Genomic DNA, 20,647 nt, shown 5'->3' on the forward strand with positions numbered 1-20,647 from the left:
TGCCCAGCCTCGCCTTTATTGTTTGCCATATAACTGGACCCGTTTTTAAGAAGGCTCACACATAATAATAGGATCCCCCCAGTTAGACTACGTGAGAAGGAATATAAATTATTCGCTTACGAGGACGACGTAGCTATTACAACACCAGCACCGGGGGGGGCACTTACTGAAATAGAACAAGAGGCAAGGAACTTTGGGGCGGTTTCAGGGTATCTAATAAATAGAGGAAAGACACAGGTAGTGTAGAATAGGTATACAACATTCGAGGATACGAGAGTAGTCTCAGAAGCAATGTATTTGGGAGTCAGGGTGACTGCGGATTTAGAGAACTTAATAGAGATTAACATGGAACCAATTTTAGGGAAGGTTAAAAGAAATATGGAGAGAATCAATAATCTACATTTGACACTAATGGGGCGTATTAATTTGATTAAAATGGTTACTTTTCCAAAAATTTTATATATTTTTAGAGCAATTCCCTTATACTTTGACGGCACATGGTTTAATAGAATAGAAGCAACAGTGAATAGATTAATATGGGCACAGGGGAAGACACGCAGAGCATATCGATTTTTGACACTATCAAGAGAGAAGGGAGGTTGGGGGGCACCGGATTTTCGATTTTATTATTGGGCGGCAGCTCTCCAATATTCTCAAGGGTTACTAGGAGGAAGTGGCCAGCAGGGCGAGAGATCGTGTCAAGTGAACGTCTATGAAGCAAACTTGGGAAAGGCGGCGGAGAATGCCTTAGTAAATACAGTGGATTATGCCTATTTTAAACACACGAGGTTCAAGACATTGAGCGCTGTATATAAAATCTGGAGGGCAATAAAGAAAAAGCTAGGATTGGGGAGGTATAATAGAATACTGAAGCTGTACACGAACAACGATCTTCCTGCAGAGATTTACAGGGATGCAGTCATGAAAGAGTGTGATGGCAAGGGGATTAAGACATTAGGGGACTTGTTGGATGTAAAGGAGGGTTCTTACTATTCAAGGATATTCAAAACAAATTTAAAATATCAGGAAATAATTTTTTTAAATACTTACAAGTGAGGAGCTACTTTAAAAAAAACAGGGTGGGACAGCAGGGTTGACAAATTGTAGGATAATGGACTATTTAGGGAGTAGCCTACAGTGCACGATTAGACAATTGTACGCAGAATTACAGGAATTTAAAACAGATGATAGAGAAAAATATGGCAATAAATGGGTGGAACAAGTAAGGGCCCATCCCGAAGCTCTACAAGCCTCATTAGACCTAGGTCGATCTGTCTTGTGCTCAGCAACGCTACAAACTCAACACTATAAGACAGTCTACTCGCTGTACCATACACCTGCTAGAATTGCCCAGTGGGGGGGGGGGAGCACTGGAATAACTTGCCCACGCTGCAACTCAACAAGTGCCAATATTACACATATGTTTGCACAATGCCCACAGCTTTACACTTTAAAATTGGCAATAGAAGAATTTCTGGAGGGATCTCTGGGGTTAAAGACTAAACTAACGGATGAGTTGATAATGCTAGGGGTCAGTATAGGAGATAATAATGTATATCCAGAATTTATGTTTATGGTTACGGCAGGTTTTAGGATTAATATTGCAAGAGCCTGGATTGATAAGTCGGCACCGACATTTCAGACATGGATAGCAAGGCTACTTTCCACATATAATTTGGAGAAAGCTATCTATGATAGGAAAGGTAGAAGGGCAAGGGCATTAGGGGGTAGGATTTGGTTACCCATTGAGCAATGGAAGAATAGGGGGAATTAGAAGCAAATGATGTGTCTCTTTTTGCTTTCTCTTGGTTTATTTTTTTTTGTTTTTTTTATTTTTCTCAGGTTTTTTTGGTGATAACTGTCGAACTTTATATGTATGTAATATCTGTACTGTAAAGATGTACTGGATTTATCAGAAAAATGTGGGGGGGGGAAATCTCAATAAAAATATTTTTTTTAAAAAAAGACAATTACATCAATGCACTGCTCCCCAATGCAGAGCTTTGAATCACATTTCTTAAAGTTTGTGCCTGCATCAAAGAGTTCTGGTACAATGTGTGGCCTTGGTGTTGTTGGAAGCCCTTAAGAGGAAGGCGAAGAGGCATTAATAATCTTGTTTTGCCACTTCATTCCGCTCTTTATAAGTTACTTCTCTTTCCAGATGTAAGGGATGGGTAGTCTCCAAATGCTTCTTCATGGTTGATGTTCCGTATTAATATTTCTTTTCAAGGCCTCTTGAGAGCTCTTTTTCGCTTATCTTACAGGTTACTTTTCGGGCTTCACCTTTTTTTGTTCCCCTGGCACAGTAACGAAGGCCCACACCACATTATCCTTCCTTTTCTTCACTGGCTCCACAATGTCATCATCCTCATGTTCCAGTGGGTCAACATCTTGATGACTTGATGCCATGGTTCAACATAAAAGTCAGAAAACACTCACAAATAGGAAAATGAAGAGAGGTAGAACAAGCAGGTCTTGTCAGCAAGACAGACAGATAATAAGAGGAATACAACAAGTGTTGGATCCTCCCTCTTACAGAATGAAAATGATTTAAACTAATCAGAAGCTTTCTTTTCAGATCAAATGAAGTCACGTAGGGTGCACGCACCTGTCGTCACAAGTCACGCACCCGTAAAATTTTGTATACATAATTATTCAGTCTAGGTGTTTGAGCAACTGTTTGGGTGAGTGGCAGTGTGTGAGTGTCTATATAGGTGTGTGAATGGATATATCAGTGACTGTATTAATGAATGACTGCGTGCATGAGTGACTGTATGGGTTAGTGACTGGATGTGTGTGTAGACTTATGAATCACTGAGCAGGTATATGCTAACTGCTATTGGTCTGTCTACGGTTTCGATATTTGTAGTCTGTATTTTAGAGTGGGTGTATCAAAGGTGATATTAGGGTGCGAGGAGGTGCATCAGGTGATCACGTGAATGATGTCATTGAGATGTCATTTGAGATGTCATGAGTGATATCATCATTGATGTCACTGACCATGTCATGAGTGATGTAATATGTGACGTCATCAGCAGTGCATTGTGGGGGCGCGAGTTATAGTTAACTCTACTAAATATCATGGCCAAATTACTCTGGTTTTGTACGAGTGAATTGTCCAACTAGCTATAACATCCCTGAAACCTTTTCAGTGAATTTAAAAGATTTTTTAAATGCTAATTTCTAACTATAACGTCGCTGAAATGAATGGTTTTTTCAGTGAATATATATATATTTGTAGGGGTTTGCTCACTGGGGATGTACCTGGAGAATTGGATGAGGGTGGGTCTTTGAAGGTAGCCCACATCTTTTCTGCTTTTCATTCTTGATTTTTACATTTTGAATTTTTAATTCTAGATTTGAGAGATTAAGAATTTCTATGTTTACATGGCATTTTTGTACAGCACTGTTTTAAACACAACTGCGCATTTGCACATAGCACCATACACTTGCATCCTGGAATGACTTTAGGCAATTGCCCATAATCATTCGGCTAAAGATTGCACTTTGTGTTTTTTATTGCTTACTACATTCGTTTTTTGGAGAAATGTTTTTATTTTTTTATTATTTATTAGCAATACATGTATATATTTGAATGCTCAATGATTAATGAATTGTCTAATATGCAGTTTGTTTCTTGGGCTGACACGGAGTTTGTGAAGACTGTAAGTCTCTGTGTTTGCACTTTGTTTTATATTTTGCACATCAATTTGATGTAATGTCACTTTAAGGAAAGTTTGAAAAACCACACTTTATAAAAAAAGTCCAAATGGCATCTGTGACAAAAGGCCACTTGGATGGCTGAAACGCATCACCAGAGCTTGCCACAATAAAATAAAGACGTCTAGTGTGCCTGAGCGTGCTGGAGCCTGTTTTATTACTGGGAACAGACATGGAAGAAAATATTTTAATATACACAGCAACATTTTGGCGGAAATTGTTGTATTTTGTTTGGAAAACAATATATTTATGTTTAACAATGTACTCTACAAACAGACAAGAGGTGTTGAGATGGGAGCCAGCTTCGCCCCCAGCTATGCATGTCTTCACATGGCTGGTTGAAGGAGCTGGAGCTGGGCGCCAGACATAGCCAATATGTACACAGTAACATCAGGCTGTGGCTTTGCTTCATTGATGACTTGTTCGTGGTCTGGAAGGGCACACAAAACCAAGCAACTTAATTTGTGAATGCTATTAATGAGAATGAAATCAATTTACATTTTACTGCCACCATTGGGGATGTCACAATCGCTGAGGGATAGCCTGGTTAAAACCACTCCAGAAGTCATAGAAGGACTAGCTGGCTACAGACTCAAAATGGATTTTACAAGTGCAAAGCCTGTAAGGCATCCCAACAGGGTAATAATAAAATCATATGTAAGAACCTGTTTAGCCAAAGGGAACACAAGATTACCAAACTACTAACTTGCGAAACCGATCATGTAGTGCACGTTTTACTTTGCCCATGTGGTCTTCAATATATAGGGAGCACAAAGCTTCAAGCCCACAAAAGGGTGCTCCAGCACATGAGAGCATTAGTGAATGAGGACAATACATACCAGGTGGCACGGCATTTTAAAGAGTATCATAACTCCAATAGTCAAGATCTCAGATACTATTTAATTGACGCAGTCCACCACCAGTAGAAGAGGTGGGAATAGAGAGAGCAAACTTAGAAAATTAGAGACGCGCTATATTGTGGATATGGACTCTAGGCTTCCTGGGGGGCTGAATATATCTGAAGGTTTGTACACCTGTTTACAATAAGTCTATAATCTTATAATACAGCATTTTTAGGATGGTATCCGATATTTAATGTTTATTATTTAACATTTTATATGCAGTATTTAGGGCCAGATGTAGGTGTCCAAATACCGGTCAGTAACGGCCGAAAATCGGTAATTTGGGCCGTTACCGACAGGTATTCTGAATTTGAGATGTAGGTGCCAAAAAGTACCCGAATCGGTAAATAAGAGTCGGTAATATTCCGAACCGGTATATTCCGAATTCTTATTTACTGAGTTCTTATTTACCAAATCGGTATATAAGAAATGGTAAAAATGGCCCATCGAGATGTAGGAAAGGCAAAAAATACCGAATTACCTGAAATTCGGTATTTAAGAGTCGGTATTTACCATTGATTGAAAGCAGGTGATAACCAGGTGCAGGCTATAAAAAAGGGCCCAAAATGCAACAGTTTAGCAAGAATGGCGGCATTCTACGTGATTGCGAGGTGGCTATGGCTACAGGCAGCAGGAGAGAGGGTTTGGAGAAGTGAGGAGCAGGTCTACAGGCAGAGGATCACCCTATTCCAACTGACTGAGCCAGAGATACTGCAGAGGTACAGGCTACACCTCGGAACCATCCTGGACCTGATTAGGTACCTCCACCCATACCTGGATCACCCAACACATAGGGCCCACGCCATCCCACCCCGTGTGCAGGTGCTGTGTAGCCTACACCTGCTTGCCTCTGGGAGCTACCAGAGTGTGATTGCTGCAGTTGGTAGTGTTTCCCAGAGCTGCCTTTCATGTTTTTTCCAGAAGTTCCTGGAGGACATGACGCAGAGAATGGAACATTACATCCGGTTCCTTGACACACTTGTGGAACTTGCAAAAAACAAACTGATTTCTATGAACTGGCATACTTCCCTCACGCAATAGGCTGCATAGATGGCACCCACATTCCACTCTGTCCACCTGCAGCCACTGAACACATCTACAGAAACCGTAAGTCAACGCACGCCATCAATGTGCAGGTGATATGCAATGCTGACAACATCATCACAGACATAGTGGCAAAATGTCCTGGTAGAATCCACGACTCCTACATTTTCCAGAATAGTGGTATATGCACACAGCTTGTTGCTGGAGAGTTTGGGGATGGATATATGCTAGGTAAATAACTGTGATACACCCTGATAGTCATTGCAGATGTATGTGTCATGCGTATGTAACTAATGGACCTCTCTTTACCACCTAGGCGATAGTGCATATGCCCTGTGTTCCTTCGTGCTCACACCCTACCTCAATCCAACTACCAGGAGTGAGAGGCATTATAATGTGGCTCACAGGTCTACTCGCAACGTAGTGGAGCGCACATTTGGACTCCTCAAGAGCAGATTCCGCTGCCTCCACAAGAGTAGAGGTGCACAGCAGTACACCCCCATCCTGTGTTGCAAGATAATAGCGATCTGTGCCATGTTGCACAATCTTGCCACCAAAGAAGGCACAGAGGTGGAGGTAACACATCACGAGGACATTGATGATGACCAAGAACAGGCGGAGCCCCAAGCAACAGGAGTAGCAGCAGCAGATGGTAGATTGAGATGGGCAGAGATCACACGTCGATATTTCTAGGTAATAAATGAGACACAGACAGGTGTAGTATGTGAAGTATGTAGTTTAATTATCACTACATTATGCAAATGTTCAAACGCCATTGTCCAACAATGTCTGTGTCCACGACTGCATGCTCACAGTTACCCTCACTGTGACCAATCCTGTGGGGTGTGGGCAATCTTTAACGTTTTTGGCCACACACTACAGTGTGGGATGAACGAGGCTGTGTATCCACACTATGGGTGGTGGCTGGGTCTGAAATGTTGCGCCTGACGCTCCTACGCATCTCAGGTACAGGTGTGCTGGACCCACTCCTGCTGGTGGACCCTTCTGTTTCATCCACACCTGTGTCACCAGCAGTGCCTGTCTGGTTAGTGAGCATTTTCTCCATTGCAGAGGTGACTCTCCCCATGCCCCTTGATAAGTCTGTGCAGCAGTGCACTATTGTATCCTGCATTGATATTGAATGCCGGCACAGTAGTGACGCTGCTGTGGCAAAGCGGTTCAGGGACTTAGACTGCTGCGGCATACACTGGCGCTCTCTGCGACGCTCTAAGTGGTCTCTGTCCAACTTTTCAGACAGAGCACTCATGTACTGAGTGATGTCTGACATCCCTTTAGCAATTGCCTCCATGCTCACAGCAATGTTGCCTATTCCATGGTCAATGTGTGAACGTTTGTAATTGATGCTGCGCACCTGCCTATGCACTGCCAACAACGCCTTTGCCTGCTGGAGCTGCACCTTAACCATGGTGGCCTCCAGGCCAAAGAACACCCCCTCTCCTTCCTGCCCTTCACCACTCTTCCGTGCCCTTCTGCCAAGGACACTGGCCCGCAGAGCGCCTGCAGTATTCTGCTGCCTAGCCTTGTCAGCCACAGGTAGATTTCTCTGCATTTCACCCTCCTCGTCCTCCTCATCTGAGGTTTGCATAATCCTCAGAGGGGGCACATCAAGCCTCCTTGCTCTTCCCTGCATGGATGACTGTGTTGTTGGTGTTGGCGACAGTGCTGCTGGTTCCAACTCAGGTGTTCCAAACAATAGAGGGGGATGCGGCTGAGGTGTTGTGGCTCGCTCAGGTGTTGTGGCTTCCTGGGATTTGGTGTTCTCTTTTTCAACAGTGCTGTGACCTGCACTTTGTCTTTCATTTTCCTTTCTTTTAGTTACTGGTGCCCTCTCCTCCCTTTCTGGTGCTGTACTGCGTGAGGACTCTCCTGTGAAAAGTTATAGACATAGGGTAGTGGTGTCCTTCACCTTTGTGTCTCAATTAAAAACATTTATGTCACACATTTGCCTAGTCTACATCAGCTGCTCGAAGTTGTGTGTGGCATGCCTTGCTGGAGTCTATGGTGTTTGCATTGCATGTATGTACCTGTGACTACGTCTCCCATGATGCATTGCTGGCCATCAGTAATAGCTGTTCTGGAGTGTTATGCTTACAAACAGTGCGGAAGGGGGACAGGGTAATGGGTGGGGATTACTGTCCATGCATCTTACCTTGTTTCTTTAAAGCTCTGGCAGAGCTATCCATGTCCCCAATTCCATGGATGCTCTCTGGCTCCAGGGTGGATTCCACTAGCTCCTCATGCTCTGTTAATCTTCGAGCTCGGTTTTTTCCCCCACCTGTGACACCAGCTTCCTTTCTTTGGGCAGCAATTTTCTTCTTTGTGATGATGCGCAGGTTGTACCATCTTTTTTCGAGGTCGTCGATCTCCCTGTGCGTCACCCCAATGGCATTGACCTTTGTCTGGATGTCAAGCCATGTGTTTCTTTTTACAGACTCTGCAACATGAAGAGACTGTTTCTCAAAAGTTTGGGTGTGGTGCTTTACCCCTTCTTCCACAAGCACCTGTAGTTCTGCTGGGCTACATTTTAGTTTCTTTCTTCGCTCTCCAGCATCCTTCTGCCCTTCCAGAGACTCAATTGTGATGAACAGGTAAGCTCTGGAAAGCCAGCTCCTCTCTGTTTCCTCCTGCTCTGCTAACTGTTCAGTTGCTCTGCACCTGCATGGGTGTGGCCACTCCCAGGTACCGGGGAGGGGTGCTTGATTCTGATTGGTTGTTTCCTCTATGCCTTTGTTGTGGGATGTGGTGGGTGTTCCTGATTGGTTTACAGGGTCACATGTCATTTTTTAGAACTCCCTAATCGGAATTTACCGATTCAGTATTTACCGAATCGGTATTTACCGAATCGGTAAATGCCGATTCGGTAAAGTAAGTAAGGGTAAGTGAGGTTCTCAAATATACGTCTCGGTGCTCAAAGGAAGGGTGTGGTCACCAACACCCCACATAACCTACAAGTAGGTCTACTAACAAATTGATTCTCCTGAGCACTCACAATTTATACAAACTCATGGCACAATTTGCAAAAGTCTTTCCAATGTATCCAAAGCAGTTCCAGGTGGGTAATCCAAATAATGTATCAAAAAGTTCTTCAAATCATGAGTCTTTATTTTTACTTCTCTTCAAATATAGCTTCTCCACATCCCATGTACAGATGTCATTGGATTTATTCAGCCAACACGTGTTTCGTCTCGTATACTATCTACACAACGACTTCCTCAGGGCTGAAATCATAATACAAATAAACAACTCTGTAATTCATCACACATAGCACTGTATAATTTTTACTAGTTTCTATAGTCCCGTGATGAACAGAAAGAAAGAACCCGGCAGGAAAATCCCAAGGAAATCATACACCCGATACGTGCACGTCCTCAGAAGAACTACCACCAGTTTATGTACAAGAATTCATGTTTTCTGTCCAAAAACGTGTAAAACAAATCCTTATTACACTCAAGATACCATAAACTAAATTTTGCCACGTTTGGGATTAACTATCAAGTGTCCCTCTCTTATCAATAATGGACTGCCCAATGTAGGGTGATATCCGTAGTAGTAAACTGGCTATTAACATCTCGTGTTAGGTCCAGTAATATAAACTCAAAGTCACCGCATGCTATCTAACGTGACTCAATAATTAGTAATATCAAGTAAAACATTTACCGTATTCTTCAATATTTATGAAAGTTCATAAGTTGAAATAATCTCTCTCCTCCGCACTCCAAATAATGATTTATAGGACCCTGTAATTCAACCAAGCCCAGGGACCTCAATAATAAATATCTACATTATCAATTACCAATAGTCTACATTATCCAAGGTTGTTTAGTCCACTTACCCTGTTTCTTTTAAAGAAGTATCCATAAGACAGGAGTCTTCCTATATTTTCAATCTATTATGTTTACCAACGATCTGAAATAAAGATCGAGTGAATATGAGTAAATTCACTCATTCCATTATTCATTTGTCTCTGTCTAATTCTAAATCCTAATGCAGTAGTGCCTACCTTGGTTCAACTCCGTGTTTGTCTATCCACGAACGCGTTCCGACCGGCGTTCAGCACCAGCGCCATATTGGAATGGCTGTTTATACTCTCTGGTGTTAAGCGCCATCTTGTAATAGGCAAATAGGTCCGAGTATTGTTATCTCACAGTTAATAAAAACCGCACAAAGTCCGGCGGAATATCCGAGTTGTAACAACATATATTGACCGCATAATATTTCAAATCGGTCTATACCCAAATTACTCAAGTAATAATTTCTATTCCAAAACGAACGTCCATAAAAGCATCTCGGTTTCCAACACTGAAGGGAAATGTTATCCTCCAATAGAATCAGTATATTAATTGTTCCGTTATATTGAAGGAACACAGTTTTTTTACGCACAATCTCTGACTAATGTCGTCATTTAGTCAAAATTGCCGGCGCCATCTTGTAATGGTGAAATGTATCGGCACATAGATCTATCTAAAATCCAATACCCATTCAAACTTCTGAATATACGCTCCTTTCAGCATTTAATTCTAATTTATAAGTAATTTGGGGTGAATATTACATCTGATACTAAAGAGAGTTTTGATTTCATGTTAGCGTTCAATTTTAAATTATAAGTGCCATCTTGTAGTGGCAAGTATATCGGCAAATGGACCCATTTATCTAATCAATACCCATTTAGACTCCTGCAAGCTCATTGCTTCCAGTGCATATCCCATTCATTTAATATAATTCCAAATTATAAGTGGTTTATGAGTATATACGCATCCTAATAATACCAGTGTCCCGGGTCTGTAGTGGTCACACAGTCTCATACATTCCATGTCATAGCAGTAGATAGAGAGTAAAAAGTCGGAGTTTAGGTGACAGAATAAGGCATCATCAATATCACATTTCCCTAAAACATTTAGTACACACCGTCCTCGTATATATCAAAGAGCATCATCAGTGATATATTTAGTACATATCTCATAAAACAAATATTAGTGGAGCGTCATATAGTAGGCTCCATCCCTAATTTAAATACAAGTAGATCAGCGAAAAGGAGATTCTCACATTTACAAATTACTGTAGAATATTTGCACGAACAAATCACTCAATACGTATATTGTTCCTGTATTCCAGTGTCCATATAAACAAATCATATCATATCTTCTTTATGTCTTATTCATGATCATTATTCAACACTAATCACTATCATCCTAAGCAGCCAATATTTAGTCTGAAAGCATATTACTCTTCTCCCAAATAATATTGGAGCTCGTGGTCATTATTCAAGCCCAGTTCCACAGCTTTGAGTCTCATTAGCCATATAACCTCAGTCCGTCTCAATTTAAGTTGCCTGTTTCCCCCTCTTGGATGCGGGCCAATGTGTTCAATACCATGATAGCTGAAATTGTGTCCTTGCCTGTCATCACAATTCTGTACTGCATGTGCTGCGATGGGATATTGGGTGTCCCCGTTCTTCCATGCTCTCACATGTTCTCTTATCCTGTCTCGTAGTCTCCGGATCGTGCTGCCCACATAGATCTTCCCACATGTGCAGACTATCACATACACTACATATGTAGTGTCACAATTTATGAAGCTCATAATGTCATAATTGGCTGAGCCATTGTAGCTGAAATTTACTACTTTCTTCATTGCCCACCTACAAGAGCTACAGCGTCCACATTTGTGGAAACCTCTAGTCTTGTTCGTTAGCCAGTCAATTGGTTTAGCAATAGGATAACTCGGACTGACTGAGTTGGCCAAAGTCTTTCCTTTCCTATAAGTAATATTCGGTCTCTCCCCTATGTAGGGTAGTAGATCCCTGTCCGTTCTCAGTAAATGCCAGTATCGGTTCAATATTGCAAATAGCTTATGACTATCCACATTGTAGTTCGTTATCATCCTCACTATGTCATTCGATCCTGTACCTTTGTCTTTTGCCAACAGTGTACCTTTCCTATCAAGGTTCATAGCTCTCCTTCTCGCTTTGTCCACTTTGCCATGTTCATAACCTCTCGCTTTAAATCTGTTCGATATATCGATCAGATTTTCCTCAAAATCTTTTTCTTCTGAACAATTCCTCCTAGCACGGACCATTTCACCGAAAGGTATCTTTTCTATCTGACTCCTGGGGTGACAGCTACCCGCATGCAAAACTGCATTACAACTAGTCTCCTTTCTGTACAATTTGCTACACAGTCTATTCTCTTTTATGTACAATTTGATATCAAGAAAGGCAATACTCTCCTTACTATATTGTGTAGTGAATCTCAAATTAATATCATTTTCATTGAGGTATTCAAAAAATTCCTTGAGTTTGACTTCAGTACCAGTCCAAATCATTAGACAGTCGTCTATAAAACGACCCCAGTAGTGAATGTACTGTATCCACTCTTTCCCACGTTGACCCCAGATCCACTCCGCCTCAAACCACCACATGAAGAGGTTGGCAAAAGACGGAGCAAATCTGGAGCCCATCGCGGTACCAAGGCGTTGCCTATACCATTTGCTGTCAAAGAGAAATATATTATTTTCCAGAACCAATTATGTCATTTTCAGAATCATGGAAGTATGATCAAAGAGCTCAGCAGACCTTTTGTTCAAGAATGACTCTATTGCACACAGCCCTAATTGGTGATGGATATTCGAGTATAAAGATACCACGTCCAGGGTAACCAAGTACATATCTTGTTCCCAAGCCAGATCATTCATGATGTTAAGTACATGCTTCGTATCCTGAATATACGATGGTAGGTTATGCACATATGGCCTTAAAAAAGTATCAATATATTCCGATAACTTCTCAGTTGGGCCCCCAATTCCGGAAATGATTGGTCTTCCCGGTGGTCTTTCTCTACTCTTGTGTACTTTTGGAAGCGTGTATAAACACGGTGATCGAGGAGTTCTGACTACCAGATAACTGTATTCATCGAAGTCAAGTAAAGTTTGATCATACCATATTTTCAAATAACCATTGATCTTAGTCATCACATCTGTAAGGGGATTTTTGCTCAGACACTCATAATAAATATCATTATTAAGTTGTGATAGAACTTCATCATTATAACATTTGGTATCCTGAATAACAACATTCCCTCCTTTGTCTGCCATGCGGATAACCACACTTTTGTCATTCATAAGTACATTTAGTGCCTGTCTTTCTCCCACAAACTAGTTATCATTCGTAATATACGGTTTGATCATTCTACTTTTATCAATCAATTTGTCAATTTCCAAATTACATGATTTGTAAAAAACATCCAGAACATTCCCTGGTGTCAATTGAGGCGTCCATTTGGACTTTAGTTTAAGACCCGAGCTCTCACTCATGTACCTATTGACTTCAAGGTCATCCAATAGTCTACCCACAGTTATTGGGTCCTCCTCATTTTCAGTAATAGATAATAACAGTCTGGTAGCATTCACTCCTTCAATTGTCAGATCACTCAATATTTTATTTTCACCGGACATTTAGTTTTCTCCGGTACATTTGCAAAAAATTTTTTTAGTTTCAATAGCCTCACAAATTTAAATAAATCAACTTTGGTCATGTACCAGTCTGGTACCATTGTCGGACAAAAACCTAAGCCCTTCTTCAATAAAGAATACATATCATTGGTTAATTCTTTTGATGACAGATTGATAATTTCAATTTCATTATTCAATACATCCATATTCAATTTTTCCATGATCTTGTCCTCATTCCTATTCTTCCTCCTTGCTGCACCCCTGCCTCTGGTTCCCCTTCTTGTCTTCTGATACCTATATCTCGGTTCCTGGCTCCCGTGTCCCTGTTCCCAATTCTCACTCTCTTGACTCCCTCTAAAAATTATTTTCAACGTTAGATGTCACCTATCTCCCCTCATTCTCATCCCCTTCACTACTAGACAAATTACTAGACGAAGCATCGGTCTCACCCGGTGATGGGGCAGTCACCTTAGATTTAGAACCCCGATCTTGCTTAACTAGATAATCAAAACGCTTAGCAAAAGTAAACACACGTCCAGATTTATAATCATTTTCATCGCGCTTCAATTCCCTAGCTTTCCTACGCTTGATATCAGCTTATAAGTTGTTCAAGTACTCATCCAAAATAGTATAATTTTTTATAGTCGCCTCTGGTAGGTTTAATTCCTTGATTTCATCTTCAATCTTTTGGATTTCAGCCAAAAGTTTCGTAATTTTCCTTTCCGCATTTTCAATCAGGATATTAATAAGATTTCTGGAGCTGATGGTAAGCTCTTTCTCCCAGGTATCTAAAAGATCGGGTTCCAGGTCCTCATACGTGGGCATAATTTGGGATCTCAATCCCCTGGGTATTCTATTTAAGGATAAATACTGTTTTAAAGTCACAGCATCCCACCATTTGTTCAACTCTGCCCGCTTCAGGAATTCTAATTTCTTAAATTTATCCCTCAGTCCCATTGTTTTCACATCTTTAACACCACCTGCTGCTGTGCCTACTGATGCACCAGCCTGTAGGCTACTAAACAAATCCTGTGCCTCCTTATCTCTGTTCATCTTCCCTTGCGGCTGCACTAACCTGCTATTATGACAAACACTTGGTAACCCATAGGAAAGGAAAGACTTTGGCCAACTCAGTCAGTCCGAGTTATCCTATTGCTAAACCAATTGACTGGCTAACGAACAAGACTAGGGTTTCCACAAATGTGGACGCTGTAGCTCTTGTAGGTGGGCAATGAAGAAAGTAGTAAATTTCAGCTACAATGGCTCAGCCAATTATGACATTATGAGCTTCATAAATTGTGACACTACATATGTAGTGTATGTGATAGTCTGCACATGTGGGAAGATCTATGTGGGCAGCACGATCCGGAGACTACGAGACAGGATAACAGAACATGTGAGAGCATGGAAGAACGGGGACACCCGATATCCCATCGCAGCACATGCAGTACAGAATTGTGATGACAGGCAAGGACACAATTTCAGCTATCATGGTATTGAACACATTGGCCCGCATCCAAGAGGGGGAAATAGGCAACTTAAATTGAGACGGACTGAGGTTATATGGCTAATGAGACTCAAAGCTGTGGAGCTGGGCTTGAATAATGACCACGAGCTCCAATATTATTTGGGAGAAGAGTAATATGATTTCAGACTAAATATTGGCTGCTTAGGATGATAGTGATTAGTGTTGAATATTGATCATGAATAAGACATAAAGAAGATATGATATGATTTGTTTATATGGACACTGGAATACAGGAACAAAATACGTATTGAGTGATTTGTTCGTGCAAATATTCTACAGTAATTTGTAAATGTGAGAATCTCCTTTTCGCTGATCTACTTGTATTTAAATTAGGGATGGAGCCTACTATATGACGCTCCACTAATATTTGTTTTATGAGATATGTGCTAAATATATCACTGATGATGCTCTTTGATATATACGAGGACGGTGTGTACTAAATGTTTTAGGGAAATGTGATATTGATGATGCCTTATTCTGTCACCTAAACTCCGACTTTTTACTCTCTATCTACTGCTATGCCATGGAATGTATGAGACTGTGTGACCACTACAGACCCGGGACACTGGTATTATTAGGATGCGTATATACTCATAAACCACTTATAATTTGGAATTATGTTAAATGAATGGGATATGCACTGGAAGCAATGAGCTTGCAGGAGTCTAAATGGGTATTGATTAGATAAATGGGTCCATTTGCCGATATACTTGCCACTACAAGATGGCACTTATAATTTAAAATTGAACGCTAACATGAAATCAAAACTCTCTTTAGTATCAGATGTAATATTCACCCCAAATTACTTATAAATTAGAATTAAATGCTGAAAGGAGCGTATATTCAGAAGTTTGAATGGGTATTGGATTTTAGATAGATCTATGTGCCGATACATTTCACCATTACAAGATGGCGCCAGCAATTTTGACTAAATGACGACATTAGTCAGAGAGTGTGTGTAAAAAAACTGTGTTCCTTCAATATAACGGAACAATTAATATACTGATTCTATTGGAGGATAACATTTCCCTTCAGTGTTGGAAACCGAGATGCTTTTATGGACGTTCGTTTTGGAATAGAAATTATTGCTTGAGTAATTTGGGTATAGACCGATTTGAAATATTATGCGGTCAATATATGTTGTTACAACTCGGATATTCCGCCGGACTTTGTGCGGTTTTTATTAACTGTGAGATAACGATACTCGGACCTATTTGCCTATTACAAGATGGCGCTTAACACCAGAGAGTATAAACAGCCATTCCAATATGGCGCTGGTGCTGAACGCCGGTCGGAACGCGTTCGTGGATAGACGAACACGGAGTTGAACCAAGGTAGGCACTACTGCATTAGGATTTAGAATTAGATAGAGACAAATGAATAATGGAATGAGTGAATTTACTTATATTCACTCGATCTTTATTTCAGATCGTTGGTAAACATAATAGATTGAAAATATAGGAAGACTCCTGTCTTATGGATACCTCTTTAAAAGAAACAGGGTAAGTGGACTAAACAACCTTGGATAATGTAGACTATTGGTAATTGATAATGTAGATATTTATTATTGAGGTCTCTGGGCTTGTTTGAATTACAGGGTCCTATAAATCATTATTTGGAGTGCGGAGGAGAGAGATTATTTCAACTTATGAACTTTCATAAATATTGAAGAATACGGTAAATGTTTTACTTGATATTACTAATTATTGAGTCACGTTAGATAGCATGCGGTGACTTTGAGTTTATATTACTGGACCTAACACGAGATGTTAATAGCCAGTTTACTACTACGGATATCACCCTACATTGGGCAGTCCATTATTGATAAGAGAGGGACACTTGATAGTTGATCCCAAACGTGGCAAAATTCTGTTTATGGCATCTTGAGTGTAATAAGGATTTGTTTTACACGTTTTTGGACAGAAAACATGAATTCTTGTACATAAACTGGTGGTAGTTCTTCTGAAGACGTGCACGTATCGGGTGTATGATTTCCTTGGGATTTTCCTGCCGGGTTCTTTCTTTCTGTTCATCACGGGACTATAGAAACTAGTAAAAATTATACAGTGCTATGTGTGATGAATTACAGAGTTGTTTATTTGTATTATGATTTCAGCCCTGAGGAAGTCGTTGTGTAGATAGTATACGAGACGAAACACGTGTTGGCTGAATAAATCCAATGACATCTGTACATGGAATGTGGAGAAGCTATATTTGAAGAGAAGTAAAAATAAAGACTCATGATTTAAAGAACTTTTTTGATACATTATTTGGATTACCCACCTGGAACTCCTTTGGATACATTGGAAAGACTTTTGCAAATTGTGCCATGAGTTTGTATAAATTGTGAGTGCTCAGGAGAATCAATTTGTTAGTAGACCTACTTGTAGGTTGTGTGGGGTGTTGGTAACCACACCCTTTCTTTGAGCACCGAGACGTATATTTGAGAACCTCACTTACCCTTACTTGCAGAGCGCCACCCTTTTTACCTGGGTTACCAAGTGTTTGTCATAATAGCAGGTTAGTGCAGCCGCAAGGGAATATGAACAGAGATAAGGAGGCACAGGATTTGTTTAGTAGCCTACAGGCTAGTGCATCAGTAGGCACAGCAGCAGGTGGTGTTAAAGATGTGAAAACAATGGGACTGAGGGATAAATTTAAGAAATTAGAATCCTTGAAGCGGGCAGAGTTGAACAAATGGTGGGATGCTGTGACTTTAAAACAGCATTTATCCTTAAATAGAATACCCAGGGGATTGAAATCCCAAATTATGCCCACGTATGAGGACCTGGAACCCGATCTTTTAGATACCTGGGAGAAAGAGCTTACCAGCAGCTCCAGGAATCTTATTAATATCCTGATTGAAAATGCGGAAAGGAAAATTACGAAACTTTTGGTTGAAATCCAAAAGATTAAAGATGAAATCAAGGAATTAAACCTACCAGAGGCGACTAAAAAAAATTATACTATTTTGGATGAGTACTTGAACAACTTACAAGCTGATATCAAGCGTAGGAAAGCTAAGAAATTGAAGCGCGATGAAAATGATTATAAATCTGGACGTGTGTTTACTTTTGCTAAGCGTTTTGATTATCTAGTTAAGCAAGATCAGGGTTCTAAATCTAAGGTGACTGCCCCATCACCGGGTGAGACCGATGCTTCGTCTAGTAATTTGTCTAGTAGTGAAGGGGATGAGAATGAGGGGAAACAGGTGACATCTAATGTTGAAAATAATTTTTTAGAGGAAGTCAAGAGAGTGAGAATTGGGAACAGGGACACGGGAGCCAGGAACCGAGATATAGGTATCAGAAGACAAGAAGGGGAACCAGAGGCAGGGGTGCAGCAAGGAGGAAGAATAGGAATGAGGACAAGATCATGGAAAAATTGAATATGGATGTATTGAATAATGAAATTGAAATTATCAATCTGTCATCAAAAGAATTAACCAATGATATGTATTCTTTATTGAAGAAGGGCTTAGGTTTTTGTCCGACAATGGTACCGGACAGGTACATGACCAAAGTTGATTTATATAAATTTGTGAGGCTATTGAAACTGAAAAAAGTTTTTGCAAATGTACCGGAGAAAACTAAATGTCCAGGTGAAAATAAAATATTGAGTGATCTGACAATTGAAGGAGTGAATGCTACCAGACTGTTATTATCTATTACTGAAAATGAGGAGGACCCAATAACTGTGGGTAGACTATTGGATGACCTTGAAGTCAATAGGTACATGAGTGAGAGCTCGGGTCTTAAACTAAAGTCCAAATGGACGCCTCAATTGACACCAGGGAATGTTCTGGATGTTTTTTACAAATCATGTAATTTGGAAATTGACAAATTGATTGATAAAAGTAGAATGATCAAACCGTATATTAAGAATGATAATTTGTCTGTGGGAGAAAGACAGGCACTAAATGTACTTATGAATGACAAAAGTGTGGTTATCCGCATGGCAGACAACGGAGGGGATGTTGTTATTCAGGATACCAAATGTTATAATGATGAAGTTCTATCACAACTTAATAATGATATTTATTATGAGTGTCTGAGCAAAAATCCCCTTACAGATGTGATGACTAAGATCAATGGTTATTTGAAAATATGGTATGATCAAACTTTACTTGACTTCGATGAATACAGTTATCTGGTAGTCAGAACTCCTCGATCACCGTGTTTATACACGCTTCCAAAAGTACACAAGAGTAGAGAAAGACCACCGGGAAGACCAATCATTTCCGGAATTGGGGGCCCAACTGAGAAGTTATCGGAATATATTGATACTTTTTTAAGGCCATATGTGCATAACCTACCATCGTATATTCAGGATACGAAGCATGTACTTAACATCATGAATGATCTGGCTTGGGAACAAGATATGTACTTGGTTACCCTGGACGTGGTATCTTTATACTCGAATATCCATCACCAATTAGGGCTGTGTGCAATAGAGTCATTCTTGAACAAAAGGTCTGCTGAGCTCTTTGATCATACTTCCATGATTCTGAAAATGACAGAATTGGTTCTGGAAAATAATATATTTCTCTTTGACAGCAAATGGTATAGGCAACGCCTTGGTACCGCGATGGGCTCCAGATTTGCTCCGTCTTTTGCCAACCTCTTCATGGGGTGGTTTGAGGCGGAGTGGATCTGGGGTCAACGTGGGAAAGAGTGGATACAGTACATTCACTACTGGGGTCGTTTTATAGACGACTGTCTAATGATTTGGACTGGTACTGAAGTCAACCTCAAGGAATTTTTTGAATACCTCAATGAAAATGATATTAATTTGAGGTTCACTACACAATATAGTAAGGAGAGTATTGCCTTTCTTGATATCAAATTGTACATAAAAGAGAATAGACTGTGTAGCAAATTGTACAGAAAGGAGACTAGTTGTAATGCAGTTTTGCATGCGGGTAGCTGTCACCCCAGGAGTCAGATAGAAAAGATACCTTTCGGTGAAATGGTCCGTGCTAGGAGGAATTGTTCAGAAGAAAAAGATTTTGAGGAAAATCTGATCGATATATCGAACAGATTTAAAGCGAGAGGTTATGAACATGGCAAAGTGGACAAAGCGAGAAGGAGAGCTATGAACCTTGATAGGAAAGGTACACTGTTGGCAAAAGACAAAGGTACAGGATCGAATGACATAGTGAGGATGATAACGAACTACAATGTGGATAGTCATAAGCTATTTGCCATATTGAACCGATACTGGCATTTACTAAGAACGGACAGGGATCTACTACCCTACATAGGGGAGAGACCAAATATTACTTATAGGAAAGGAAAGACTTTGGCCAACTCAGTCAGTCCGAGTTATCCTATTGCTAAACCAATTGACTGGCTAACGAACAAGACTAGAGGTTTCCACAAATGTGGACGCTGTAGCTCTTGTAGGTGGGTAATGAAGAAAGTAGTAAATTTCAGCTACAATGGCTCAGCCAATTATGACATTATGAGCTTCATAAATTGTGACACTACATATGTAGTGTATGTGATAGTCTGCACATGTGGGAAGATCTATGTGGGCAGCACGATCCGGAGACTACGAGACACGATAACAGAACATGTGAGAGCATGGAAGAACGGGGACACCCGATATCCCATCGCAGCACATGCAGTACAGAATTGTGATGACAGGCAAGGACACAATTTCAGCTATCATGGTATTGAACACATTGGCCCGCATCCAAGAGGGGGAAACAGGCAACTTAAATTGAGACGGACTGAGGTTATATGGCTAATGAGACTCAAAGCTGTGGAACTGGGCTTGAATAATGACCACGAGCTCCAATATTATTTGGGAGAAGAGTAATATGATTTCAGACTAAATATTGGCTGCTTAGGATGATAGTGATTAGTGTTGAATATTGATCATGAATAAGACATAAAGAAGATATTATATGATTTGTTTATATGGACACTGGAATACAGGAACAAAATACGTATTGAGTGATTTGTTCGTGCAAATATTCTAC

This window comes from Lissotriton vulgaris, chromosome 2_1 (genome assembly GCF_964263255.1).
Source record: "Lissotriton vulgaris chromosome 2_1, aLisVul1.2, whole genome shotgun sequence".
Classification (NCBI taxonomy): Eukaryota; Metazoa; Chordata; class Amphibia; order Caudata; family Salamandridae; genus Lissotriton; species Lissotriton vulgaris.